This window comes from Caretta caretta, chromosome 7 (genome assembly GCF_965140235.1).
Source record: "Caretta caretta isolate rCarCar2 chromosome 7, rCarCar1.hap1, whole genome shotgun sequence".
Taxonomy (NCBI): domain Eukaryota; kingdom Metazoa; phylum Chordata; order Testudines; family Cheloniidae; genus Caretta; species Caretta caretta.
The window spans coordinates 10,705,754-10,732,463 of NC_134212.1; the positions used below are offsets into that span (position 1 = coordinate 10,705,754).

A 26,710-nucleotide genomic window follows, 5' to 3' on the forward strand; every position below is an offset into this window, starting at 1 on the left:
GACATTCTACTTACTTTCATGCTCACTCTATTTCTCTCCTAAAAACACTTTGCCATCATTGGCTCTGCGTTCTAAACCAGTAATACTGCATGTCCAATCACATAAAACTACAGAGGGTTTCCCAAGATGCCTTGGGAAGTATGACTGCTTTCGTTTACTGATGTGTTAATATGCTTAATCTACTAATTCATGAATAAACAGCTTGTATTACAAACCCGGGGGAGGGATACTGAGAAGAAAAGTAGAGAGCCCAAGGAAAGACATTTGACCCTAATTGCTAGCAACAACATGACAAAACTAATTGGGAAGCACAGCTCAAACCAAGACACAACATGAAAGGAAATGTCTGGACTCTAGGGGCGAAACTAATAAGTATGTTAGTGGCTCCAAATCAACTTGCCCAACTAGGCCACCTTTTGTTTGACTTTCTGTTTTAGCAGCAGAGAAGCCAACGCCACTGGAGCATGGACTATCCCCTCAACCCACTGCCCAGTCAAGAATGGTTGCCAAAGGAAAACATTCACTCCTCACCCATCACACACCACTTCCATGAGTTAGGATATGAGCCAGCCCACATGAAGTTCCAGAGTTTTTGAACAGACTATTCTATTCTAGTCCACATTTCTTTCCCCTCCCTCTTCACAGGTCTTAATCCTCCCTCCCGTGACTCAGCTGCCAAGATCAAAGCACTTGCTCAGAGCCTGGGAGAGCAAGCAGTCTGCTGCTCATACTGCCCGACCAATCCTTCGACCAGTCACCAAGGCATGAGAAAGCAAGACTCATGCTGCATCCTCCCTATAGGGAGGATAGCATTACCTTGGCAACACTTACAGCCCAACAAAGCCTTAAGGAGCTAAGGAGCGCAGGAGTTTCACCCAAACTCAACTTTCCCACATGCTGGCACAGAACACAGGCACGATTCTCCACTCCTGATTTACAGGCATGAGAGGGGACAATCCGGCATGTGTATTTAAATACACACAACACAAAATGGTTTCATATATTTTATAAAAAAACATTTTCTATCTGAAAAAAATCAATTAAACCAACAACAGTAATAACAGCATTTACTGCGTTGCTGTGCTCTGAGCCATTTCGATCCTCTTCAAAGACAGAAGAAAGTAGACTTAAAAATTATGCATCCATCACCATCACACCTTGAACACTATGAAATATTATTCCATCGCATAAGATGTAAACTTTGTTAAAACAGACATTTGAATTAACAGGCTAACTTATTGAGGAAATAGGCACTTGTAATAAAAAACATAACAATGACAAGTACCGTATGGAAAGACTGATTAACAGTAAACAATACACTTGAGGATCATTTGAATAAAGTTTTCTATTCATTCATATTATTTTCTGAGACCATTCTCACCATACAGGGGACTGGGAAAGGCCTACAATTAGTTTTCCGAAAAGCATTCCCTGAAATATTGTAACACACCAGACGTAAGTAAATATTTCATGATATGGCTTCCATTTCAGTATATCTGTCAAGATATTTACAGGGCTTGACAGTACTTCTATATTTAATTAAATTTTCACACTCATACTTTAATGTAATTTAAATAGATTATTAGTTGTCAGAATATAGAATAAATTTTGTTTACGATTTAGTTACTTTCAGTACTTACATTAAGGAAACTCATTTAACCCCATGACTGAGTAGCATTAAGTGTTGAGATGAGACTTCTAAAGAGCTTCTATTGCCCTTTGCACTCTTGCAATAATCTTAAATTACTACAACTTAATTGCAATTTCAAGGCACTAAAAATTGAGATTTTTTTGAATAGCATAAGGAGGGGTCAGTGTGTGCGCAGTGGGGGGGAAATCACTTAGTTCTACTCAGGTACTAGGTTCTTTCTGAACAGTAGCTGGTTTTGTTCAGGCTTTTCTGTATTCTCAGTTGTTTATGGAACATTATCTTCATTTTCAGAACAGGACTGAGTAAATAATTATCCAGCTTACTCTGAGTATATGCCACACACACACCCTGTTATACACAATACTGTGCACTTCAGGTATATAGGAGATTGGTGCCAGGAGACTAGAAAGACAAAACCCTAGAGTACACTTGTAGAGAAATCTGCAAGCTAATTTTTTCTGTGATTAGATTGGTTTAAGAAGAGTAAGACAAAGAAAGGATGTTAAAGTACTCAAGACATTCCAATCAATGTGTCTGATCTTCTAAAAATGAAGCAGCCCCTTAAATCTTTGAACACCAAAAAAATCTGAATTAATAAAAACAATAATGAAACTATAAAGTTTGTATAATTAAGTCTTTCCTGATTACTGTATTGTTTATTCCATTCTACTTCCTCCATACCGAATACCCAGCGACATCATCTTATTACCTATTGTAGCTGCAATTACCAACACAGTAATAGCTATGGGAATCAAGCTATATAGTAGTTTATGAGATCAGTAGACTGACAGCAAGTGCTTTAGTTAAGGCAAAAGAGAAGAATTCTACAGACAGCCAATCTTGTTAATTTCCTACTGCAGTAAGACACATGAAAAGCATTCAGCTAACAAAACAATTCAAATCATGATTTAATTTCATTATGGCCAGGATCCAAATAAGCTCTTAAGCATGTGTATAACTTTAAGCACGTGAAGGCAATAGGACCACTAGTGCTTAAGTTATGCACAAGCTTGAGGTTGAGTGCTTTGCTGGGTCAGAGTCTATGAGAATAACTGCCTTTACTGCAAATATGCTGCAAGAGTCCAATGCAAAATGTCTACAAATTTGACCCACTCATTTAATGAGTGTCTTTGACTACTCATTTAATAAGTATTGTGACACATGTGGGAGATAGCAAGTTATATTCGTCTGAGACACTTGCAGTGCCTAGTCATAAATGGAATGAGCTGCAGTACAGACAGAGTGCAAGCCATAATTGTCATTTTTCCATTTTTATTTTTTGTCACTACCTTAATACTGAAACCAGTCATTATTTCCTTCAGGTTTTTAAAAAACTTTTTTCCCCAAAAGAACCTCTCTCTTATGGAAGTGATTATGAGAAACAGACAGCAAAAATCTTTTGGGGAGTGGTTCTGATCTTTTCTTAAATGCACATATATATTTAAATATTGACAATGTGCAAAATATGTATTCACCCATTAGCTCGGTTGCTTCTATAAGGGCCCAGTCCTGCTCCCACTGAAGTCTGATCCAAGTTTTGCTATTGGATTTTTACTTCTGTGCAAACTTGATAGGCCCTTACATGAAACTACAGTGCGTCATGCATTTAGAAAGGTAAGAAAAGGCCTAAACAAATGCAGTTCTGTTCAAAGGAAACCAACTACCTGTTCAAATCTAGCTGCAGTTTTCTCCAACCCTTTCTCAGCTGTATAAAACATTTCAGCTCAGTCCCTTGAAGTTGCAATTAAACTGTAGTAATTTAAGATTATCATAAGAGCAAAGGGCAGCAAAAGCTCTTCATGAGACCTCTCACCACTTAATGCTAAGTCTTGGGGTTAAATGAGCTTCTTTAGTATAAGTACCTTAACCCAACTGAATCGTAAACAAAATTTATACTATTTTCTGACAGCATATGATCTATCCACATTTTATTAAAGCATCTCTGAGAAAAATGTAGAAAGACAAAAGCACCATCACAAAAAATAAATAACTGGACAGACTTGCTGAAATAACCATATTATAAATATACATTCTACATGAGTGCACATGTTCTATAATTTTACATATAACACACATCAGAAAAATATTTCATGAAGCAATTACATTGTCATCCAATTCAAACAATCAATATAAATGGCCACAAGCTATAAGAATATTAAATACTTAACTGTATTCCATGAAAAAGCTTGCTGTTTATGACCAAACTTTCCCTTAATTTTTACAATAGCATGAAACAAAATGGATTTGAGAGGCTTACATGCTTACAGTATTCTCATAATAATGATGTTAGTGCAAATTTAAACTTGGTTGAACAACGATCTTCCCTAATAAAAAGCATTATGCCACATTTGAAACACGACAGTGTTGAATGTACAATTCTTCACTTAACTCTTTTTCCTTCTCTTACCAGTATAAAAACCAGCTGGGTTACTATTACTATTCCTGGTGGAAATGATTTAAGGAGAAAATGTTTATAGCTGTTAAAAAACATTACATATTACCCAAAATGGCTTAATAGCATACATGTGTATGTTTAACATGCATACTTTAATTAGACAATAAAAAGTATATGCTATAAAAAACTACTGGCTTTGCAATAAGTTGTGCAGCATGGTGATGAAACCTTGGCTTATAAAAAAAAGTATAAAAGCACTTATTGTGTGTCTGTACTGCTAATTAAAGAAATACTTAAGTGACAGAGGTTTTTTTTTACCATGCAATACATGTTTACTTGTTGTTTCCTGTGTACATTAACATAGCAGCTTTTTACTTAAGAATTTGAAAATCTCTATTTCCATTGTTTTAGGATATTTTATAGCAAGAAACTAGGTGGTGAATAACATTTGCAGCGTTTACACTGAAGTGTTAGAAGAGGAGTACAGAATCCTACAAAAGGTTTAAAGGAATATAAATAATCTAATTTGATTAGTTGATACTTCTGTTTTAACTTTGAGAAAATCATAATACTCTACGCTAACATTTGGTACTACTATTTTCTTTAAACAAAAGTATAGTAATTAAGTTTATATAAAGTAGACTCAAAGGGACATAACAAAAACATTTTTGTAAAAATCAGGAGATGGCCAAAACATGAAACCTCATTGTTTGATGCTATATTTAGAAAATTACCTTTTTGTTTTCTAAATTCCAAGAACCGAGTGAAACCAAAAATAAGGCAAAAAATAACGAAATTGTTCTAGTCCACATCAGAACAACACCTTTGCACACGCACGCTTCACTTCCTGACAATTCAGAGATTCTAAAACTTCAGAGGTGAACTTAATAAAACTTTAATTATTTTGCTAACATGATATTAGTGAACTTCTCTATAATTGTAGGTAGCATAAATAAAATCAAACTGTAAATCAATGTAAAACTGAATACATCAGTCCCAAAGACTGATTAATTAACTCAATCTGCAAGTCAGAATTTGAAGAGGTAGAAAAACACTGAATTGAAATACTATAGATGTTTTTCTCAAAGTTATCTTTTGATTTCACAACAAAGATCAGCATTTGTAATGGTCCATTTCTGGATAAGTGAACATATAACCTTGCTGCCTGATCAAATAGTCCAGAGCTTTCAGTGAGGCAGCTCCTGACAACAGCCCAGCAGCAGATTTGTTTGATCTCTACTGCCTTCCTTAATCTGGGTTGTCAAGGTTCACTTGTTGGAGGCTGTTTACTTTACTTTTTTCAAAAAAGCAATTTTTTTTTCTCTCTCTCTCATACAATGACTAATCCAAAGACTAAGGGGAAAGAATGCTGCCAATGCAAGATGTTAAAGCTACAATACCTTTTTGGAATGAGATTTTAGCTGACACCTTTTGAATGGTGACTAGTGGAGATTCGTCTCCCACCCATCACCCCCATTTCATTCTCTATAATTGTGCAATAGTTCAAATAAAATTTGGGGCAGGGAGGGGGATTTAGAACAGAGAACTTGAAACCAAAAGTCCAAGTTTCCCCTCCTTCCCTTGATCCCCTCAATCTGGTTTCAAAGATGCATAATACACTTCTTCTTGAAATCCACTTTGTTCTTGTAGAACTCAAAATATTTGAAAACCTCTCATGCTTAACATTGAAGAAAAACACAGGATTTGCCTTCTCAATCAGATAAATTGTAAAATACTATTAAGTACTTCAAACATCAACTTCTGTCCCCCAACAAAATTAAACCAAAGACAACTACTACCTTAAGGAGTACCAGAAGTACATTTCTTGAAAGACATACTTACAAGTAACTAGCTGCCTAGTTAAGAGAATGTAATTAGCTACACTGATGTTTTATAAGTCAGATAACCAAAGCAAATGCATAAGAACAGAGAAAGCTAAATTTAAAGCAAGTGTGATTTACATATTTTTTTAAAAATATGTATAATTATTCAATACTCAAGGATTCAGAATCATCTACTGTACAGACACACTGTGCAAATACTGTACACATTACTCATTCACAGAACAGTTACTAAAAGTGAAACCCTAAACTTCTGATAGGATAGGACAGATCAAGCCAGAACTCTCTATAGAAGTAGAATTCAGAAGCTCTTGTAGCCATTAAATGAAATGCTCGGTAGGAGTATGATGTCTGAAGAGTTGACACTGACAGTCATATTGTTTTTAATAAGTGCCATTTTAGGAGTTTTTTGGTTCACTAAAAGCAAAATTTTAAGACCAATGCCTAGAATGAAGGCAGGCTAAAATCAATACACTTTGTAATCAGCCCAGCAATGGCATTTAAACACAATGAGTTGGAAATAATTAATAGTTATAAAGTGGGATGGGGGAGGGAAAGGAGGCATGTCACTGTATTTTATAGCAACACTTATACTGTTAGCTCAACTCTGATCCCATGTTTTCTTGTAAAAAAAAAAAAAAAAAAAAGACAACTCCATGTTTAATACAACCTGCAGCATGTACTTTCCCCCCTTCGGTTTCACTGACCTGACATAAACTTTTCAGCCTGTAGCTTTTGTAAGCTGATCTGTACCTTTTAGGATAGATGTTCCCCTGGTTTCTCTTTATTTGGGAGTTTGCTTTTGGAGTGGGGAAGTGTGTGTGGCGGGGTGGGGTGGGGGTGTCCTTTATATCCTTATATGTAAAAGCCTCCGCCGATTTTCCTATACTTACCGGGAGATAGCAGTGAGAAAGGCTCTGAGCGAATGATCGCCAGTACACAGCTCCTCAGCAAAGGGTGGTGCTGCTCCGGCAGGCAAAACTTTGGGCTCTACGGTCGAGAAGAAACCAGGGGTTCTTTCAACAAGTCTCCAGAAGGCAGGTTTGGTAAGGGGGAGGGGAAGGGGGAAGAGATGTGCTGTGTTTGGGGGGGGGGGAGAAACGAGGAGCCTTGACACACTTGCAAGAAACGGGATCAGGAACTAGATCTAAGGACTTCGTGGTAGTAACAGGGTCTAAAAATCTCCCTTCATCACCATTCAACGGGGATCTGCGCTTGCAAGAGTTGCGCCACGGGGCAAGTGGCAGGGTTGGGTCTAGAGCTGCAAATGTTTATTCAAACACTTCATCTCCGAAAAAGGGGGGGCTGGGGGTGGGCAGGCTGGCGACGATGCTGTGTGTGTGTTACACTGGCGGGGGGACACGGCAATGCCGGCGCAGAGTCCTCTGGGCTGAGTGCTCGGGAAGCGACAACAGGTGGTCCTGGATGCGGAGGGCGAGAGGCCGGACTTGCTCTCTCATTAGCCTGGGGGGGAGTAGCAGGGGAGATCACGGTCCCCGCTGCGCTGGGGGAAGAGGACAGCCCCTGGCCGCCAGCTTCTCCGCACCCTGCCTGCAACTGCGCCGCCCGGGCGCCCCTCCAGCCAGAGCCCCCCAGCTCCCCCACCGCGGGGCAGGGATCGTGCCCGCCCCAATCCCGGGGACGCTCAGCGGCGCGGCCAGCCCCCCGGCGTGCGCGCGGGCTGGGGGGTGTTGGGGAGAACCGAGCCGGGACCTCCTTCGTGCCCCCCCCCACGTCTGGCTGGGTCCCCAGGGGAGCCCGCGCGCTCCTCCCCGGGGCGCCACTCCGCGGGAGCGCACCGCCGGCGCGAGCGGCAGGCGAGCCCAGCCCAGCCCCTGCGTGCGCGGAGGGGCGTGTGCGCCCAGGGCCCGTGCGCTGAAGTAGTTCACGGGGCGGGGGGAAGATGATGGATAAAAAGTTTCCAAAGTCAGAGCAGAAAGGGCGGGGGGGGGGGGGGAAGTTGGTCTCCCTCCACCCCCCGCTCCCTCCAGCGCCAGGGGAGCGGCGTGTCCTCCCCGCGCACCAGCTCCCTTCTCTGCCCCCGTCCCCTGCCCGCCGCGCTCCCCCCAGCGGAGCCCTCTCCAACTTGCACCGGCGCTGCGCCGGCTGGGGGGGCTGCTCCAGCGGCCAGCCCCAGAGGTGAAGGAGCCGCCGCCTCTCGCACTGCATCGGCTCTGATTTATGCAAACAGACCGGCGGCCAGCGCGCATCCCCCGCCAGCAGGCAGGGGGAGGGGGGCACGTGGAGGGGGAGGGAGAGAGGGCGGGATGGTGGAAGGAGTTAGGGGGCTGGGGGGGGGGGAGGCAGGGAGAAAAGTGAAACAAAACAAGAAGGCGCCTGAAAAGTGGAGGGGGAAAGCCGAAAAGCCAAACTCACCCGCTGGAGACGGCCTGTCGGCGCCCACTACGGGCTCCCCCCAGCGCGGGTGAGTCTGCCTGCCCGTCCCTCCCTGCACTCCAGCCGGGCAAGCCCCATGCGCCGAGCCCGGGCAGCAGGCACAGCGTGCAACAGCCGCACAATCAATAACAATAGAGCCCTCCGCTCGGGACTAGCTTCCCGGGGAGCCCAGCGCCTGGCGGGGCCGGCCCGGCCCGCGGCTCCCCCCGCCGCTCCCGGGCTGGGCTCCAGGCGCCTTGCGCGGCCACTCCGGAGTTTGGCGACAGGGAGGAAGAAGGAGGCAAAGCGCGGCTGGGGGGGTGCGGGGGGGGGGCGGGAGAAAGAACACCCCCGCGGAGGGAGATGTTGTTATTTTTTGCTGTTATGAGTCTCTGACGTCACATCCACCTGCTGGGTAAACAACAAGGCTCGGTGCAAAGGAAAAAAACACACACACACACACACACGCGCGCACGCGGGGAGCGCTCGCAGTTGCAAAAGAGGGAGAGGAGCCGGGGGGCGCGGCGCGGCGCGGCGCGGCCAGGAGAGAGGGGGGGAGAACCGGGGCGCAGGGCAGAGCCGCTCGGCTAAAGGGGGGAGACGGGGAAACAAGCGAGCTGGGGCCAAGGGGGCACGCCGGGGCGGGGGCTAGCCAGCTGTTGGCTGGGGCTCGTTCCCGTCCCGCGGCGAGGAGAGCCGGCGCGGGCCGGGGAGAGCCCGTCCGGAGCCAGCGCCGGGCAGCGAGCGTGCGAGCGCTTCGGAGGCAGCGCTGCAGCGAGCGGCTTCCCCCCTCTCTCGGTTCTTTCGGCGCCCGATCCAATGAAAGCAGGCGAGTTCGGGAGGTGAAAGTTCAGCAGAAGGACAAGCCCCAGTGTGCAAGGAAACGGGCGTGTGCCGCGAGCGAGTCTCGCCTTCCCCCGGGCACGGAGCTCGCTTACACGCGCGCTGGGGCTGGGGTGAGTGCGGGCAAGGCGCCGCTGGGAGAAAGTGCCGTACAGTCGCGAGTCGCTTGGTTTGGTTTGTTTTTCCCACCCCCCCTTCGCTGCTCCTTCTAGGAACAGGCTCGGAGTCTGGGGCGATGCGTTGTTTAACACAAGTTACCTGCTGTTGCAGAGATACCGGTCAGGAGGAAACTGCTGCGGGTAGTTTACATCCCGTGCTCTGGGGGAGGGGAGGGGATGAGATTTGTTAGTGTGTTGCAACCAGGCTTGAAGTTAAATCGCCTGTGAGAAATCCAATAAAGGAGGCAAGGGATGCTGAATAAATGCTGCATTATTTCTAAACTCTTAGCACTAAATTAACTCCCCTCCTTAAGAAAGGAAAAATAAAAAGGGCGTGGGGAATAGGATGGGTACCACTGAAGAGTTATATTACCAAGGCCATAGCAGTAGTGGCTAGTTAATAGTATGTTGGCATTTCTTTCGTGAAGCCAGTTTGGTTGCAGTTAGGTTAGGTTAGGTTAGGTTGCAGTCTTGCCGCTCACAAACCTCTGTGTTTTTTAAACACTTTAACCCATAACAGGATCCAGGCCTTTCTTTAAAAAAAAAAATCAAATTTATAACCAGTTTGAAAAGTAATAATTTTGCCCTATCAATTATCATTCAGGGCCTTTTATGAGGCTCTCAAAGCACTTTGCAAAAAATAATTAAGCCTCCCAACATCCCTGTAAGGTAGGGGAAAATTACCCTGTTTTATAGATAGGTATGCGAGGCACAGAGAGGCCACATTAACAGTCTAAAATCACACAATGAGTCAGTGGTAAAGCTGGAAATAGAATCCAGAATTCCTGATCCACCAGTCCTATGGTGTAAGCACTCCCTCGCTACAGTGCTTAATATAAGGACTTACTTGCACAGCTCTATTGTTATTAAATAATATGTATAAAATAACCAATAAATATTTTTACCAGTGCCAGGCAGAGGAAAGGAGGCTATTAGTAAACCAAGAGCCCACTCCTACAAAGTGTTACATGAGATGCCCATACTCACATGAGAAGGCCCATTGGTGCATGACTTCAGACCTTACAGGATCTTGCCTTAGCAGCAGGACCCTCAGCCTGCATTCCATGTTTAGAACAAAATTCCCATTGATCTTGGTAGGTGTTTTGACTGAGGAATGACTGCAGGATTGGATCCTCAGTGTCCATCTAACTGATAATAGTAAAACTCATCACTTAAGCAGCTTCAGAGTAAAAATGTATTAAGTTAAAAAAAGCTGAATTTTTTAACTCTCTCTATTGTTCCAAGTGTTACTAATACTTAATAGTATCATGCCCAAGTACCATTTCGCTTATGTGGTATGAATCACACTGGCATAAATGAAGGGAGTTAAAACCTAGAACTGTAATTTTGCCATATTTATTCTACATCTGAGTGGCATTTCCTTTGTGGAGTTTAGTTGGACTCTTAGGACTACTGCTGTTCAGTTCAGTGATAGTTACTCCTATACAACCAACTGTTGTGTGTCTGACCTAGCATATGACACTGCAAAGAGGACAAGAGATTAACAAACTCCAAGCATGAAATGCTGGTCCCATTGTAATAAATTGTAATAAAATAAAGTTTTGCCAGTGACTTCAACAGGGCCAGGATTTTGCCGTAATTTGAAATGGAGGAACTGACAGGCCCTACCTACTGAGTGGTGGTAGCAGTCCCACTAGTTAAAATTATAAATGTAGAATTTTTCCTGCTAACCGCCCCCCCACAGTCTATCTTATACTTATTCTGTGTGAAGAATGCCCACTGGTGTCTGATGTTTGAGAGGGCTGCATATAGCACGCCCAGCAGAGATCAGCTGCGTAGATTGAAGATGAACATTTTACCTTTCCACTCTAAAATGTTCAGCTTGCCCCGTGAGCATATCTACAATAAGTGATGTATTGAAGCATCACACCCTTTCAGAAATAAAGATAATAGCCAGATTTATAAAAGAAGGTGCTTAAAGCTAGATTTCTACATTTATATTTAGGTATCTAAATCAGTGGCCTGGTGATTTCAGAGGTGCTGAGGACCCAGAAACATCCAGTGTAATAGTGTGACATCAATTCTGCAGCATTCTGTAAGGAACAATTTAGATGGCAATTTGATTCTAGGAATTATTGAGCAACATACTTGGTTAGCAGAAACTATTTCCTTTCAACTAAGTGGGAACTGTTAATAATCTCGTTTTTTCCATTCCTTTGCTTTTTGGTAATTGCACTCACCTCATATTTGAGTTTTAGAAACAAGGTTCTCACTAAAGAGGGGGAGCTTATTTTCAATGTTGCTCTATATGATTTTGTATATTTCAGTGTCTAGTCAGCTGAAGTGGTGAAAATCTGCATGTCCATTTACTATATGTTAGTGGGGAACTTAACTGCTTCTTACCATATTGTTCATTTTCAACACTGTCACGTTGCATTCATATAGAGCACATTTTAATTTCTTGATCAGTAATCAAGTGGAAGTTCCTTCTTGGCAAATTAAAGCAGGAAGATTTTCACACAAAAGAAAGGGCATGGTAGTAGGACGCCACCTTTTGGCAGAAAAGTAAATTCTGTAGAAGCATATTCCGAAGATGCTTCTGATGTGCAATTACACTTTAAATTACACTAATGGCAAAGTACTTATGCCTAATTCATTATATTTTAAATAATTAAGAGGAAAATCATTGCAAATAAATATTTGCAAAGACAAAGATGGTTTAGCTGTACTTTAAGAGTAATCTTCAAAGAGAGTAAGTACATAATTTCATTATGTCATTGTATTACTGAATAGACTCAATTATCAAAAAGCAGCAACAAAATACTAACCTTCACAATCTACCCCACCCACTTGACATACCGTGGAATATGTTATAGATGTGTGTGACTGGAAGAGGCAGGTTACATTTTTAAATATAATTAGAGTCTTTTTCACCTTTTTTCTATTTTACTTCATTGTTTTCTGATAGGAAACTACAGCAGGAGAAAATATATAGTGCAATTCTTAGACGATAGCTTGCACATCGATAGAAGCTATTTTTTCTCTTACTGAAGTGCTTTAGAGGTATTTGTTATACATTTAAACCCAGAATAAACTTTGTTTATTGTAAACTTCTTGGCTCTTGTTTTTAACTATGCAAATTTTAAATCAGTATATTAACTCTATAAAACGTGATTAATTCCATAGACAATAAGAGCAGTGGGACTTTTCCCTCCCCCTCCACCAAGGCAGGCTGCTAATTGCACTTGAATTGTTTACTGCTGTATTGTTTTACAAGTGCCTGGAAAAAGAGATGTTTGATATTCCCACCACCACCATCATTATCCCAGGAGCAAATGCTTGGCAGATTTTGGTAAGGGTGTACACACGCTATGACTACAGCTTGTTAGTAAAAAAGAAAAAAAATATGGAGGTGATGATGCATCTGTAATTATAGGTGTTACTGTTTTAAAGTCAGTGTTTTCCAAGCTGCTACAGTGCCACACCTCCAGCATCCCATGAGCAATGCCTCTTCAAATCCTTTCCATTTTAGTCACTGGTTTATGAGGATATACAGAATACATCAACAAGGCTATGTTGCACACAAGGAGAAATGAACAGGAAATAAGTTAAGGCTTCCTTGCTTTTTACTTAGACGCAAAGCACAAATGGACACCATGATATTATTGTCTCTGTCTAGAGAGTATGAAAAGAATTGCAATATGGTACCTCAAAAAAAAAAAAAAAGCACATTGACAAATGAACATAAGAACGGCCATACCGGGTCAGACCAAAGGTCCATCCAGCCCAGTAACCAGTCTACTGACAGTGGCCAATGCCAGGTGCCCCAGAGGGAGTGAACCTAACAGGTAATACTCAAGTGATCTCTTCCTGCCATCCATCTCCACCCTCTGACAAACAGAGGCTAGGGACACCATTCCTTACCTACCCTGGCTAACAGCCATTAATGGACTTAACCTCCATGAATTTGTCCAGTTCTCTTTTAAACCCTGTTATAGTCCTAGCCTTCACAACCTCCTCAGGCAAGGAGTTCCACAGGTTGACTGTGCACGGTGTGAAGAAGGACTTCCTTTTATTTGTTTTAAACCTGCTGCCCATTAATTTCATTTGGTGGTCCCTAGTTCTTATATTATGGGAACAAGTAACTAACTTTTCCTTATTCACTTTCTCCACACCACTCATGATTTTATATACCTCTATCATATCCCCCCCTTAGTCTCCTCTTTTCCAAGCTGAAATTTGTTGGTTTTGCAGCTTGTCTTATATTTTGTGGTTGTTTAAATCAATCATGCCACCATTCTAAGGAGGCATAATTAGAGAACCTATGAGTAATCATGTCCATTAATTCACAAGAAGATTTCTGCTGCAAAGAAAGTTTGATGTTGGCAATCTCTTCAATTCTAAGTATAAAACAAGAGAATGTGAAGAAAGTCAGATCCTTATGACAATAGATATTGTTCAAAAAGACAGAAGATGCAATCTTGCCTATCAGGCTGTGTTTATTAGAGAAGGTAAATAAGGCCAGTCATTTCTTTGGCCCAGCTAATTTTGGGATGTGAAGGCTCGGCTTTATGATCCAAGTGGTGATAAGTTTTACAAAGGCATAAAGACCCACAGTAAGGGCCTGATCCTGTCCCCAATAAAGCCATTGGCAACATCCCGATTGACTTCAATGGGGGCAATATTCATTTTAATATGGGGAAGCAGGTTGGGGTGGGGACATATTGTCACTTCGCCAGGATCTCAAGCTGGCTTGTCTGACAATAAAATATAGTTGTCATCAATGAGAGGTGTAGCCAAAGCGAGATCATTTTAAAAATTAAGTTATGGTTTATGTCCTTCCCTCACAAGAAAGCTGCTGACATAAAACTAACGTGTACATAAAAATCCTGGGCCACGTTTTTCAGAGGCGCAGAGGACCCAGCATCTGCCCTTGTTTTCAGATTCTGTCTAGCCCATTGTTCTCAGTGGGAGCGGAGCACTTTTAAAAGTCTATCCCCTTGTCTGCATTGAAGGCCTGATCCTGAAAGCCATTGAGCAGCCTCACTTCACAACAAAGTTAATGGGAAATGCTTAGCACCTGGCCCAATCAGGCTCCAATTTACCAGCATATACTAACTGCAGCTGAATATTAGCCCCCTGCACTCTCCTTGCAACCTATGGGACTCCTAGCTGAGGGGAGAGAAGAGATTTAGCAGAGGAGTGAGGAACACAAATTGTCTCTCTGTTCTGCCATTAGATGGTGTTTACAAGGGGAACCATGCTGGAGGCCAGTTTTCATTTACAGCATCATGGAAATGCAGTTAGGCAGGTACATGCAGTAGCCTAAATTCTACTTTCCATTACATTGGTGTAAATGCGGAGTAACTCCAGAGTAACTCCACTGAAGTCAGTGTTGCATTAGTAGTGAGAATGGAATTTAGCCCTGGATTCCTAAGGGCATCCTAACAGATTGTAAGGGCTAGATTCTCATACCCTTGCTCACGCTGATATTCCATTACTCATAGAGTGGTCCCATTGACTTAAAGTCTAACCAAAACTGGCCTTAGATAACTTGCACACTTTCAGTTGTTCTTGGTTGCCAAACAATAGGTATTTTCTCTTCCTGGCGGGCAAAGGGGAATAATAGCTATTGTATTGGGTCAGAGTATTAATCTGTCCCATTTTGGTGGAGGTTTTTCAATGCATCTTCATTGAAATTAATATCAGTCTCAATTCCTGATATATTGCTTCCTGAATATAAGTACATGGTGTACTGTCCGTGGAGTGGCAAACACCACAATACATCCAATCTTATAGTAAGTCTATGACCAATTCATTTGGAAAACCACAAGTCAGGTCCTCTTGCAGTATTGAACATGTGTAAAATGCTAATATGAGCCATCTTATTGAGCAAACTGGGATGGAGAGAAGACAAATGTAGGATAGGAAATAAATATTGCAGGGAGCAAGGGATTGTTTTAGGAGTGAAAAGGGAAAGATTTCAGGGGGAAGACAGACTACAAGAAAACTGTTCTCAACATATTTTTCTACAAGTAGGAGGCCAAATATAAACTTCAAAAAAAAGTTAAGTTTTTTACTCTCCTCTCAAGGGAGTTCATCACAGCAGTTCCTCAGACACATTTTTCAGGATCTCGAACTCCTGGCTCTGTTTGAGACTAGGGTATATGTTCAAAGGAAAGGAAGGCCTTTGTGTCCAAAGACATACTGTTACATTCTACAAGCTATCGCACACCCAGGTCAGTTCCTCCTTGATAACCCCGTGAACGTTTGTGTGCAGTTCCTCTCATAAAGCAGTCATTGTCCTCGTATTAAAAAATAAATGAATCTCCTATCAACCATGTCATATCCTAAGCCCTGTTTCTTCCCACCGTGGTTGACCATGCTAGGTCATGGCCAGCCGTGTTAAAGTTCAGCACTCCATAGGGAATGTCAGGTACCCATAATCATCATACTTCTGGGCCAGAGGAATAGCACAAAAGCATATATGTAAGTGAAGGAACAATAATTATTCATATTATGGAAGCACAGCTGTTGAAACAAGTAATGCAACACAAGCCTTGACAGTGATGATATACTGTGTTTATTATTTCCCTCCAGTTATAGTCCATGTGAGGCTTAGTCTCCTGGAGGGCAGCATAAGGTCCACCTCTTGCAGCTGGCTGAAGGTCAAGAGGACAAATGCCGGTGCGGATGGTATTTCCCCTGCTAAGGTGCTATTCAGGTCTTTTATCCTTGAGGCTCCCTTTGCTTGGAAGCATAGGAGGCCACCAGCAGTCTCCCATCATTATTCTGCTGCAGCAGAGTTTTAGAAACACCTGTCACCTCTTCTTTAGCTTATTAATAATTTCACCATTGGGTTTTCAGTCCTTAAAGCCTGATTCTTTTCAAAGCTAGGCCAGGAATTAATCGGCGACAGTACAAGGTTATGAGCCTGGTTACATGTTACTCTGTGACAGGCTGCCATCCACCTAGCCTAAAATTATTTGATGTATATTTATTAACCTGATTTATTATAGCCTTTGCAATAGCAAAACAGAATAGCTGCATTTTAAATTCCATTTGAGCCCATTTCACGGGTTTGTACTTTACTAAAAAAAGTTATCTTTAAAAGGTGAATTCTTCTGGAAAATGGGGCCAAATCATTTCAGTCATTTTTAATTTTTCCTAGCTGGGCAGGGGAAAGAAGAGAGGGAAGGGCATTGGAACCCTGAAATACAGTATCTTGTTTAAAATTTATGGAGTTACACAAAACAGTTATGTGGCTCCATGGTGCTGTGGATAGGAGTGAAAGGGTTAAACCCCACCACCCTTTTCTCTTTTTTAAAAATGTGAAGGAAATGTATTAAATACAGCTTTTGTTAACATAAAAACTTTCAGTTTCTCATTGCAGTATTAAACTCTTCCAAATAATAAATATTTAGTAATATGGCCAAGTTCACTTTGCAATGAGATTCACTTCAGTTTCTGACTTTCTCATGGTTAAATTCTTAATTGTGGTGTTGCATTAATGTAGATATTTTGCAACAGTCATCTTCTGGCATAGGAGACCTTAATGCTGGCTTAAGATGAAATCCTGGCCCCACTGGAAGCCAACGGGAGGTTTGCTATAGACTTCCATGGGCCAAGATTTCAGCTTTGGAGACTATGGGCCATTGTATCTTTCCACACCAGCTCTATAGCCATGCAATTTTGTCTGGTTCTCCATTTTTGTGGCTCCACTCCTACTTATTAAATTGATTTTCCGTCTCTGATGACAGCACCACTTCTGCAACAAACATCCTTTCTGTAAAGAGTCCTCTAAGGTTAAATTCTCAGCCCTCTGCTTTTTTCTGTCTTCCTTTTCACCTTAACTAGAACTTATGCTTTAATATGACTCCTTTAATGCTTCTCAGTGTCTAACCTGATCAAGTAAACTTAAATCACAACTTCCTTAAGCGAAGGAAACCCTAAAACAGCAGTCCTGCTTTTGGCCAAGAGTCAGCTATTCAAACAGTACTCCATCTCCTCCTCAGACTTTTCTGTGTCCAGAGGGGGTCCTTACAAACCCAGTGGTGAAGATAAGTATCATGTTACCAGCATGGTAAAGACCATGCAAGAGAGATTATGTAAATGTTAGTATGGGGATGACAATGGTAACATCTGTGTTAAGTCCCTGGGCATGCACAGTGTAAAGAGAGGGCCTGATCCAAAGCCCACTGAAGTCAATAGGGGTCTCGCTCTTGACTTCAGTTAGTTTGGGATCAGCCCTAGATGTACTGAGGCACCTGCGAAGACTGACTGAAATGAGTGCCCATCCCGACACTAAGTGGCAGGACTGCTGCACACTTGACCCTTGAATACTTATTAAACATGACATTAGTCTCTCGCCTCCTCCTTGGCAGTGAATATTATAACTGGACAAAGATTAAAACAAATATCTTGCATTATTGTGGCATTTATAGGGCAGTTCAAAGCCATTATCCTGCAACACTCAATGAACTACCTCTGGATACCTAGTGGAGTTTCAAATTCTGATTAGATCACAGGTACAAATTAAATTTGATGGCCTCTTCACAATCCACCCTGCCATTCTCTTAATTAACTACACTTGCCATAAGCTTAATTGTGATGGCAACATGGTAATTTAAAGATGCTATCTGCCTTTTTTCCATTTTTTTGTCCTTGTTGATCTCAAACTTGCACAGCACCCTGTGATATTATTGGATCTAAAGTCTTGCATTATTATAGCTATTTTTTTTAACCCTATGGTCCTGGATCAACCATTAAAGCTTTCACTACAGTTACATGTCTGTGAATAGAGCAACCCCTGCGTCACCACTGGAACAACACATATTGGTTATTGGTGAATAACTGCCAGGAATAAGAGGGATGGGGGAGAAGGGAACAGACCTTGGAGATCGGGAGAAGAGAGAGAAGAAAATCATGTTCCTGGTGGTTCTAACCCTCTGGCAGCGAACAGGTTAAATCCCACTTTGCTGCCATCCCTGCACAGAATTGGTCGTTCGAGCATTGTGGGACCCTGGACTGTGCTCTCCTTGTCCATTTTGACCTATATCTGACGTTAGCATTGCAAATTATGTCTGCTGCCATTCAGCTAGTCAAAGTGAATGGACAAAAACAAGACAAAAAGCTTAGCAAAGATGGTACTAATGGAAGGGAGTGGGGGGAAATCTGATTTACATGTAATTAATTATTATTTATGTAAAAACCATAATATTGTGGTGGTTCTTGAAAAATCATTTAAAGCCTCCTTTCAAAAGAGCAGCTTCCCCTGTTAGTGCACTAATCTTCTTTTCTGTGCCACCAGTATGAATTGTGATATGCAACTTCCTTACTGGCCCATTGCTAGCATTTGCAGGCTGATATCCGACTGTCCAAAAGAGCTAAGTAGGATAATCTTGTGTCCTCCTTCTAAATGGATAACTTCACATGACCAGGGACCCTGGCAACCTAATGGACATTTTAGTGGAAAACTGTCAGATTTAAGCCAAAGTTGTGCAGATGATGACAGCAAATGTGATGCAACTGTGGGGAAGTTTCAGAATAAATAGATAAATTAATTTATCATTTTGCAAGCTAAGAAACAAATTTACTTAATTTGATTTCAGCATATCAACATCACCTTTCCCAGCCTTGAGGCATCTCGACAGATAATTATAAACACACGCCGATGAAGACAAGCAGTAGGAGCTGTAGCAAAGCAATGGCATTTTCTCTGCACAAAAGAAACTGGTCCACAGAACCAAGAGTCACAGCTCCACACAAACCCTCCACAGCTCAGCCATTCGTCTCACCCCGCTCCCAATCTAACTCCCCATACGCTCCCTTTCCATTTGTTTTAATGGGAACAGAGTCAAACGTCAAAGGAACAGGCTTTGCAGTATAACCTAGAGGCCAAACTATTTTGACTATTTCAGACTGAAGTCCGTGGGCTGAATTCCAGTCAGGGGCCCCACTGGCAATCCTTTGCCAGCTCTCATTTTCCAAGGGAGCTGTCAGGAACCACAGCTGACGCAACCACAGCAGTGTTACAGACAGGGAAAGTGAGGCATAGAGCAGTGATGTGATTTGCCCAAGGACACCCACCATTCAGTGGCAGAGCTCAGAATCTCAGTCTGGTGTCCTATATACACCAGACTACACCGTCTAGCTCTTTAGGTCACAGAATTCTCTCTGGTCATGATCTTACAAAGAGATCCAGGCAGAGACTTATACTCTTCAGGAATCCCACTAATCCCAAAGGTCCAACCATGGGCATCCTTTTGTGGTATCAGACCCTATGTTCATCAATCATCGTGTAACTGTTTTTCAACAGAAAATTGAATTTTCAACTGAACAGAAGAGTTTTTTTCTGGAAGTAGCTGATTTCTGCAGAAAATTTTGACTTTTCATTTAAAAAAAGAAAAAACCCTGAAAACCCCAAAACTGTTCAGTTTGGGGTTTTGACTGAAAAAAAATTTTAAACAAAAACAAATGCCTTCGTTTTCATCAAAATTTGCCAGAAGAATACAATTTCTAACCAGCTCTATGCTATGTACATTTTTCATAATAACGAAAAGCAGAAGTGACCAGAGAGTGGAAGATCTGTTAGATTATGGAATAGTCTCCCAAAGGAAGAGAAAGAAGCCACACTACTTGGAGCATTTAAAACAAGATCAGGAAATACACTGTGGTGAACAATCCTGCACTGACAGGGTATAAGGCAGCATGCTTACCACACATAATAGCTCTCCCTTGTGGCAGGGTGCAATGTTGCAAGGCACCCTTGTCTCCAGTGCCTCTGGCAGGCCTTCTGAGGCACGGCCCTCCAGCCAAGTCACATAAAGTTCAGTCCCCTTCCAGGGTAACAAAATGGTCCAGCTTGAAAGCTTACAAAATATCCCAACCCAAAAGAACCTTCAGCTCCACCCTCACCCTGGACTCAGTATTCCTTCCGCTGGGTTTGCATGGCCCTGCCTTACAGCTGATGGAGGAACCCAGACCCAGCCTCTACTCTGGGTTCCAGCCCAGGGACCCTATATAAGCATCTAGGTCTGCTTCTGCTTATGTGGTGCTGTTTCCCTGGGCTACTATCTACCTCCAATCCCCTTTGCATTGCTTCCCCACAGCTTGTGCTGAACACAACCTCCCTTTGGATCTCAGACCTCTGTCTTCTCCCTAGATCCTCCCAGCCCTCCTTTCTCTGCTGAACTAACTACTCTTCCACCCCACCCTCATCCCTGCAGTCTCCCCCTACTGAGTCCCCTCAGCTTCCTTATAGCACCCAGGTGCATAATGATCCTTCCCCAGCTCTGCTCCCAACCCCTGCCTAGGGTTGCGAACCCTCCAGGATTGTCTTGGAGTCTTCAGGAATTAAAGATTAATATTTAATTAAAGTTTATGTCATGCATGAAACCTCCAGGAATACATCCAACCAAAATTGGCAACCCTACCATGCTGAAGCCAGGAAGCAATCAGTCAATCACACTGGCTCTTAACTCCTTATCTAATAGATGATGGAAGTAAACCCCGATCACGCAAGGGTAGAGCAGATGACCTAATTGGTCTCAAATCTGTATCATCTTTGAGTTGATGAACTCCTATTTTCAATTGGTGAAAGACATACAGACTAACAAACCAAGACCATCTTAAAAAAAACAACAAGCCCTAATAATAATTAGTCATGCAAAAAGAGACAGTTAAATGGCCAGTATAGCCGCTGTATGTAATTGTGACAGTCTGGTCTGTTGTGACAAGTTGGCTATCATGGTGGAAAGGAAAGATCAAGGGCTGGATTCTCTGGTCTGGGTGAGCCATGCTTGGCATAGAAGTTGGTAAAAGAGTGAGAGGGGATAAAAGTGGCTTGGCCTAGAGCTGAGTAGGGGATAGTTCAGCTTCTCGCACACAGTAGAGGAGACTCAGACCTTGTCTAAGTTGCACTTCGCTGCTCACAACCCCAAGGAGTCATTCCAACAACTGGAGATCACTGGTTCACAAAGGTGATGCCATTACAGCTCCCTTTCCCAGGGCTGAGTGGGAGGAGAAATGGGAAGAAGAATTCAAAGAAATCCGCAGACAGCTGATTAAGCTGGCTTTATAGAACCTCGGCACCATCAGGGGTCACCAATGAGCTGAGAATCTGTATTGACAGACCTGGAGCCCAAAATGTCCTGTGGCTACTCTCTAATCACCAAACTAAGCGTCTCCATATGCAATCAACCAAAATGCAACCTATATTAGTATGACATTAGATCAATGGGGGAAACATTGTTTTAGGTCATACTAGATGTAGTTGGAATACAATGAGCATTTTCCACCAAAATATTTTGGAAGAAATTGAAATTCTCTTCCCCCCCCCCCATACATTTTTGTGTGAATTTCCACTTTTTGTTCCAAAAAAACCCCAAATCAGCCTTTCATCTAAATAAAGGCATATTTTGAAAGAAGCAAAAATTTGATTCCCAAAAATAAAATAGGCAATTTTTCATTTAAAAATCTGCTGAGAATAGGGTGACCAGATAGCAAGTGTGAAAAATTGGGACAGGGGGTGGGGAGTAATAGAGCCCATATAAGAAAAAGCCCCAAATATTGGGACTGTCCCTATAAAATCAGGACATCTGGTCACTCTAGCTGAGAAATTTTGACCAGCTTTAGATAATACATAACTCAACAAAAGAAAAATAGAGAAATACACCAAAACCACAAATACTATCAATTAAGAAATACCAATAGGTTGTGCTGCCATTGTTCATACTCAAAAGAAGATTATAAACTATAGTGCTATCTAAGTAAATGAACATAATGTCTTGGACAGAGGCCAGCTTGAGCTAATAATTGGTGCAATGCCATAGCAGCAGTTTCATAGAATCATAGAATATCAGAGTTGGAAGGGACCTCTGGAGGTCATCTAGTCCAACCCCCTGCCCAGAGAAGGACCAATCCCCAACTAAATCATCCCAGCCAGGGCTTTGTCAAGCCTGACCTTAAAAACTTACAAGGAAGGGGATTCCACCACCTCCCTAGGTAACGCGTTCCAGTGTTTCACCACCCTCCTAGTGAAAAAGTTTTTCCTAATATCCAACCTAAATCTCCCCCACTGCAACTTGAGACCATTACCCCTTGTCCTGTCATCTGCTGTCACTGAGAATAGTCTAGATCCATCCTCTTTGGATCCACCTTTCCGGTAGTTAAAAGCAGCAATCAAATCCCCCCTCATTCTTCTCTCATGGTGAGAGCTGGTTGAAAGTCACAATTTTCATTCTGCAGGAAACACAGAAAATCTGAACCAATTTTGTTCAGACACACAACAAAAAAGTAGACTTCTCAACATTTCCTGCAGAGGGGAATAAAAAAATCATTTAGAAATCGTCAAAACATTTTATGTAAAAAAATTCAAAGGGAAATTGACCCTGGGAGCCCAAGCTCTGAGACTTCCAACTCAGCTGTGGCTCAGAGGACTCCCAACGGGCCAGGAGCCTAGAAGCCCTGGGAGTCATGGCTGAGCTGAGCCCTGGTAGAAAGCCTAGAGAATCCCCAGGGTTTTGTTGTATTAATGTCAATGGAATAAATGGTCCCAAAGAGTCAAAGGTGCTAACATGACCTTATCACTGTCCAACATTACATAGGCTCGGGGGTTGGTATACAGCGACCTCCGCCTGCTGAGTACCATGGCAAACACACCATTAAACAACTTTTAACCTTTTATTAAAAGGTACAGAAAAAGAGAGGGAAAGAGTTAAAGCATTTGAAATGTAACATACTAAATAAGTGTTTCATTTTTACGATCTTCCTTGTTCCCTTACCCTTTAGCTGGAGAGTTTTTAGAAGGAAATCCCTGATTTGACACTCTTGGTAAGAACTGTCCTTTTTGGGGAAAAGAGAACAAGTTAGGTGAAATGGGCTGGAGCTGCTGTTGTTGGTTAAAGTTCATTCGTGTTTCCTAAAAGACAAAACAAGACAAACATGCGCAGAGAGAGTAAAGAACAGCAAAGGGAGAAAATGCAACTCTGGTGTTGCCTCTCATTTGCAACCTCACTGCTGAAAAAACATACACATGGCACATGGTCTTATTAGCCACACCGAAACCTGGCAAACTTGTACCAGCATGGGGCTATTTAGGGCATTGCTTTTATCTGCCTCTTTGGTCACAGGCTCCCAGAAGTGTTGCTAAATATAGTCTGGGCTGGCTGAGCCACGTTTTATTACACAGACGGCACAAGAAGAGGAATAGGAAAGAGAAGAAATATGGTGGGGAAGGAAAAGAACACAAAGGGGGGCAGGGGAAGAGTTGACAGCAGAACCAATGTCTCCCATCTCAGGTGGTGTTCAAGATTTAGGCAAAGCCAGTGGAGGTGGCTGTTTTTATCTGGGTCACTCTCCCTGGCCTGGCCAGGACATCTCTCAGGATCAGGACTACAAAGGCCCAACGATGGGGTCCAGGAGACAGAGTCAGCCATGATGATAAAGCTTGCGTCTTTTGGTTTACCCATCTCCACACCAGTAGTGGTTGGTCAAACAGCTTCTTAATTTCCCCCCAAAAAATCTTTTCTTTTAAGGACCCCAAAAGGGAGTGGTGAGTGGAATTGCCCATCCCCTCATTACTTTGTCCACCAGTTCGATCCATCTCTGACATGCCAATTTTGTTAATTGATTTCCAGCCCCACACTTTTCTTGTTTACCAGATCTAAACACAGTTCTTGGTGTATATCAGTAGGTCTGTTTGCTTGGATTAATTCAGGCTGTTTCTCTTTTGTACCTTTTCCCACAGAGGTGCTGACTTCCCCAGTTCCCAGGGGGTGCTTGACCCTGCTCCACCTCAGGCCCCGCCCCCCACTCCACCCTGCCCCTTCCCCCGCCTCTTCCTGATCCTGCTCCTCGCCCTCCCCCCCAGCACCTCCTGAATGCCAGTGAACAGCTGACCGTAGCAGGTGGGAGGCGCTGGCGGGGAGGGGGAGGAGTTGATCGGCAGGGCTGCCGGTGGGTGCTGAGTACCCGCTATTTTTTTCCATGGGTGGTCCAGCCCCAGAGCACCCATGGAGTCGGTGCCCATGTTTTCCCATCAACAATTCTTCTTGTAGGTTATTGAGACATTTTATGAACTGTCACTCACATTTCAAAGTTAAGCTCAGAATTAGAGTAAATTTGTAGGCTCAGTTATCACAACAGTTTGCAGGCTCCCTGAAAGGGCTGGGGGAGGAAGGAAGGTAGGAAGAGGATAGGGGGCAGATTAATGAACAAACGGAGGATAAAGGACAAAGCAGCTCTGAGTGTAGGTACTGGGGGTGTCTTTAACCCCCTCCCATGACACCCCCCTCCCATATTGCTGCAGGCAGAGGAATCTCTCGTGATCCTTGCTACTACCCCACACACATCACTGGCAGCAGCGTCACATGCTGCTATCTCTCGGTGCATCTACAGCTCGGCCTACAGAAACAACAAAGAATATTATACCAACTTGGCCAACTTTTGTAATTTCCTTGAGAGTCACATGAGAGTCTGGCCATGGCTGGAGCCACAAATCCTCTGGCTTTCCATGATTTGACCGTTCTGTCCCCTGCCATCCTTGTGCAGCCTCAAAACCTCCCCAGTGAGAGAACAATGTGGTAGAATCTCAGCAAGGCTAAACCTAGACTTTCAAGAGGCCTCTTACCTCACAGTTGGCTTTCCAGTGAAAGATGGCTTAACCCTGTGTTTTCACATCCAAGAATCTCTCGGCTGTTTATCTCCACACAAAGTAACTCTCTGGCTAATGCACTTCAGGGTCTACCCTACGACTGGAAAAATCTGGGCCAAATTCACTTCAGGTACAGTGGGCACTGTGCCACCAACCCTCAGATGTCATTAACTTACGTCTGGAGTGGTTTCTTGGTTAGACCTTGTAGAACACAAGTACACATTGGGCCAGATGCACAAACACTTCTGCAATCACTTGCATTTAAAGTGAAACCTGATCCCTATCTCCAAAGGGCACAGCAGACAGCATATAGCCATGTTTGGAAAGCACAGTACTTTCATCACACCTGCAGCATCATTGCCAGCCTACCGCAGCCCAGAAAGCCAAACGCAAGCTTGCTAGTTGTACAGGAGAATCAAATGTAGTGAACAAAGAGTTTTCCAACTTGTCTCTAGGCGATTGACACCTTCTAAAAATGGCCCGGCACGCCCACACCCCCACAGGTTTCACTCAGAGCTTACTTTCCAGCACTCCCAAGGATTTAGATTATTATTATTATTTTGGCAATACTGTTCAGTAGTCTATGCTTTCTCCTCCGCTTTCACTGGTGGCCGTGTTTAATGTTTTCACAATAGATTCAGCAGAACCTTCAGTATCTGTGAGACCATGGGTATGTCTACACTGCATCGAGGAGTGAGCCTTACAGCCTGGCTCGGCAGACTGGTATTGGCAGGGCTCGCGTTAGCGTGCTAAAAATAGCTGCATAGGTATGGGTAGGAGCTCAGGCTCTCAAGCCCGACTCCCCTTACCCCCCATCCCCAGACTTGAGAGCCTGAGCTCCAGCCCAAGGTGAAACACGGCTATTTTTAGCATGCAACATCAAAGCAACGTCTACACAGCTGGTTTTTAGCGCGTAAGCGTGTGCCCCTCCAGCCCAAATCCGTGGGCCCCGGCTGGGAGGCGCACTGCCATATGCAGTCGAGACATACCCCCGAGTGATCCGTCTGGTTCTCCCGAGAATCTCTTTAAAAGCAAAGTGGAATCACAGCTCGGTCACCACTTTCAAAACTCCCACAATCTCAGAGAGAGGGAAGCACTGTAGCAGACACACCAAAACTTGTAATCGCCTCCCAAGATCTGCCTATACCTGACTTCACGTAATGTTCCACCAGCCTCTCCTTTTTGGCATCACTGCTGGTTTTCCCTAGGGTCATGGTAATGCCACTGAACACACAAACTTCAAAGTAAAAACAAAAAAAGACTCAAACTCCAGTGCCAGAGAAACGTGCCTGCAGGCGAGACAAGTAGCTTCATAAATATGCAGACATAAACACTTCCCGCATGCCATTTTGCCAGTAACTGTGTTGTTGATTGTACACTTTGTACCTTTCATGCATGTGATTTGTTGGACTGGGTTGTTATGACTGTTTAGGAGTCAGGAAAGTCCTTTTAGCCCAGTCTTGCAGGCACAGGCAGGCGTAAATTGGAGATAGTGGGAGGGTTGTGGGAGCAAAGCTTCCCTTGATCTGCTAAAAGCAGAAGTGAACCTCCCTGCCTCTCCCTGGCTTGGAAAAGCAGAGCTTCCTCACAGCAACTCTTCCTCCTTGACAGGTGCCAGGAGAACGCTCCCTCCTCTGTGCAACTGCTCTAACCAGTGGGCTCAGGGAGGGTGAAAACTTTTTTTTTTCAGCTTCTCCCCTCATTCTGCCAATCCAATCTGTTTGGTGGGGTTTCTGCATCCTCCAAATGTCACAAAGTTTTGAAGACCCACATTTTCCCCCTGTAGTAACTCCTGCAAACTACAATCCCAGTTTGGACTTTTCAGTCATG

General features: G+C 43.2%; 1 protein-coding gene across 13 annotated transcripts in view; it reads right to left on the reverse strand.

The window, feature by feature from the left end:
• FOXP1 (forkhead box P1) overlaps positions 1–9,384 on the reverse strand; it is a 499,850-nt gene extending 490,466 nt beyond the window's left edge. For 8 of the 13 annotated variants that reach the window (XM_075130240.1, XM_075130238.1, XM_075130239.1 and 5 more), the window contains exons 1-2: positions 8,264–8,547; positions 6,781–6,877 (exon numbers count right to left, since the gene is read on the reverse strand). The gene's annotated coding sequence lies outside the window, so the exon portion shown is untranslated. Of the gene's footprint in view, positions 1–6,780; positions 6,878–8,263; positions 8,557–9,364 lie in introns of those variants that run through there. The other 5 variants (XM_075130253.1, XM_048859184.2, XM_048859178.2 and 2 more) reach the window with 5 other exon arrangements.
• Between the last annotated feature and the right edge of the window lie 17,326 nt (positions 9,385–26,710).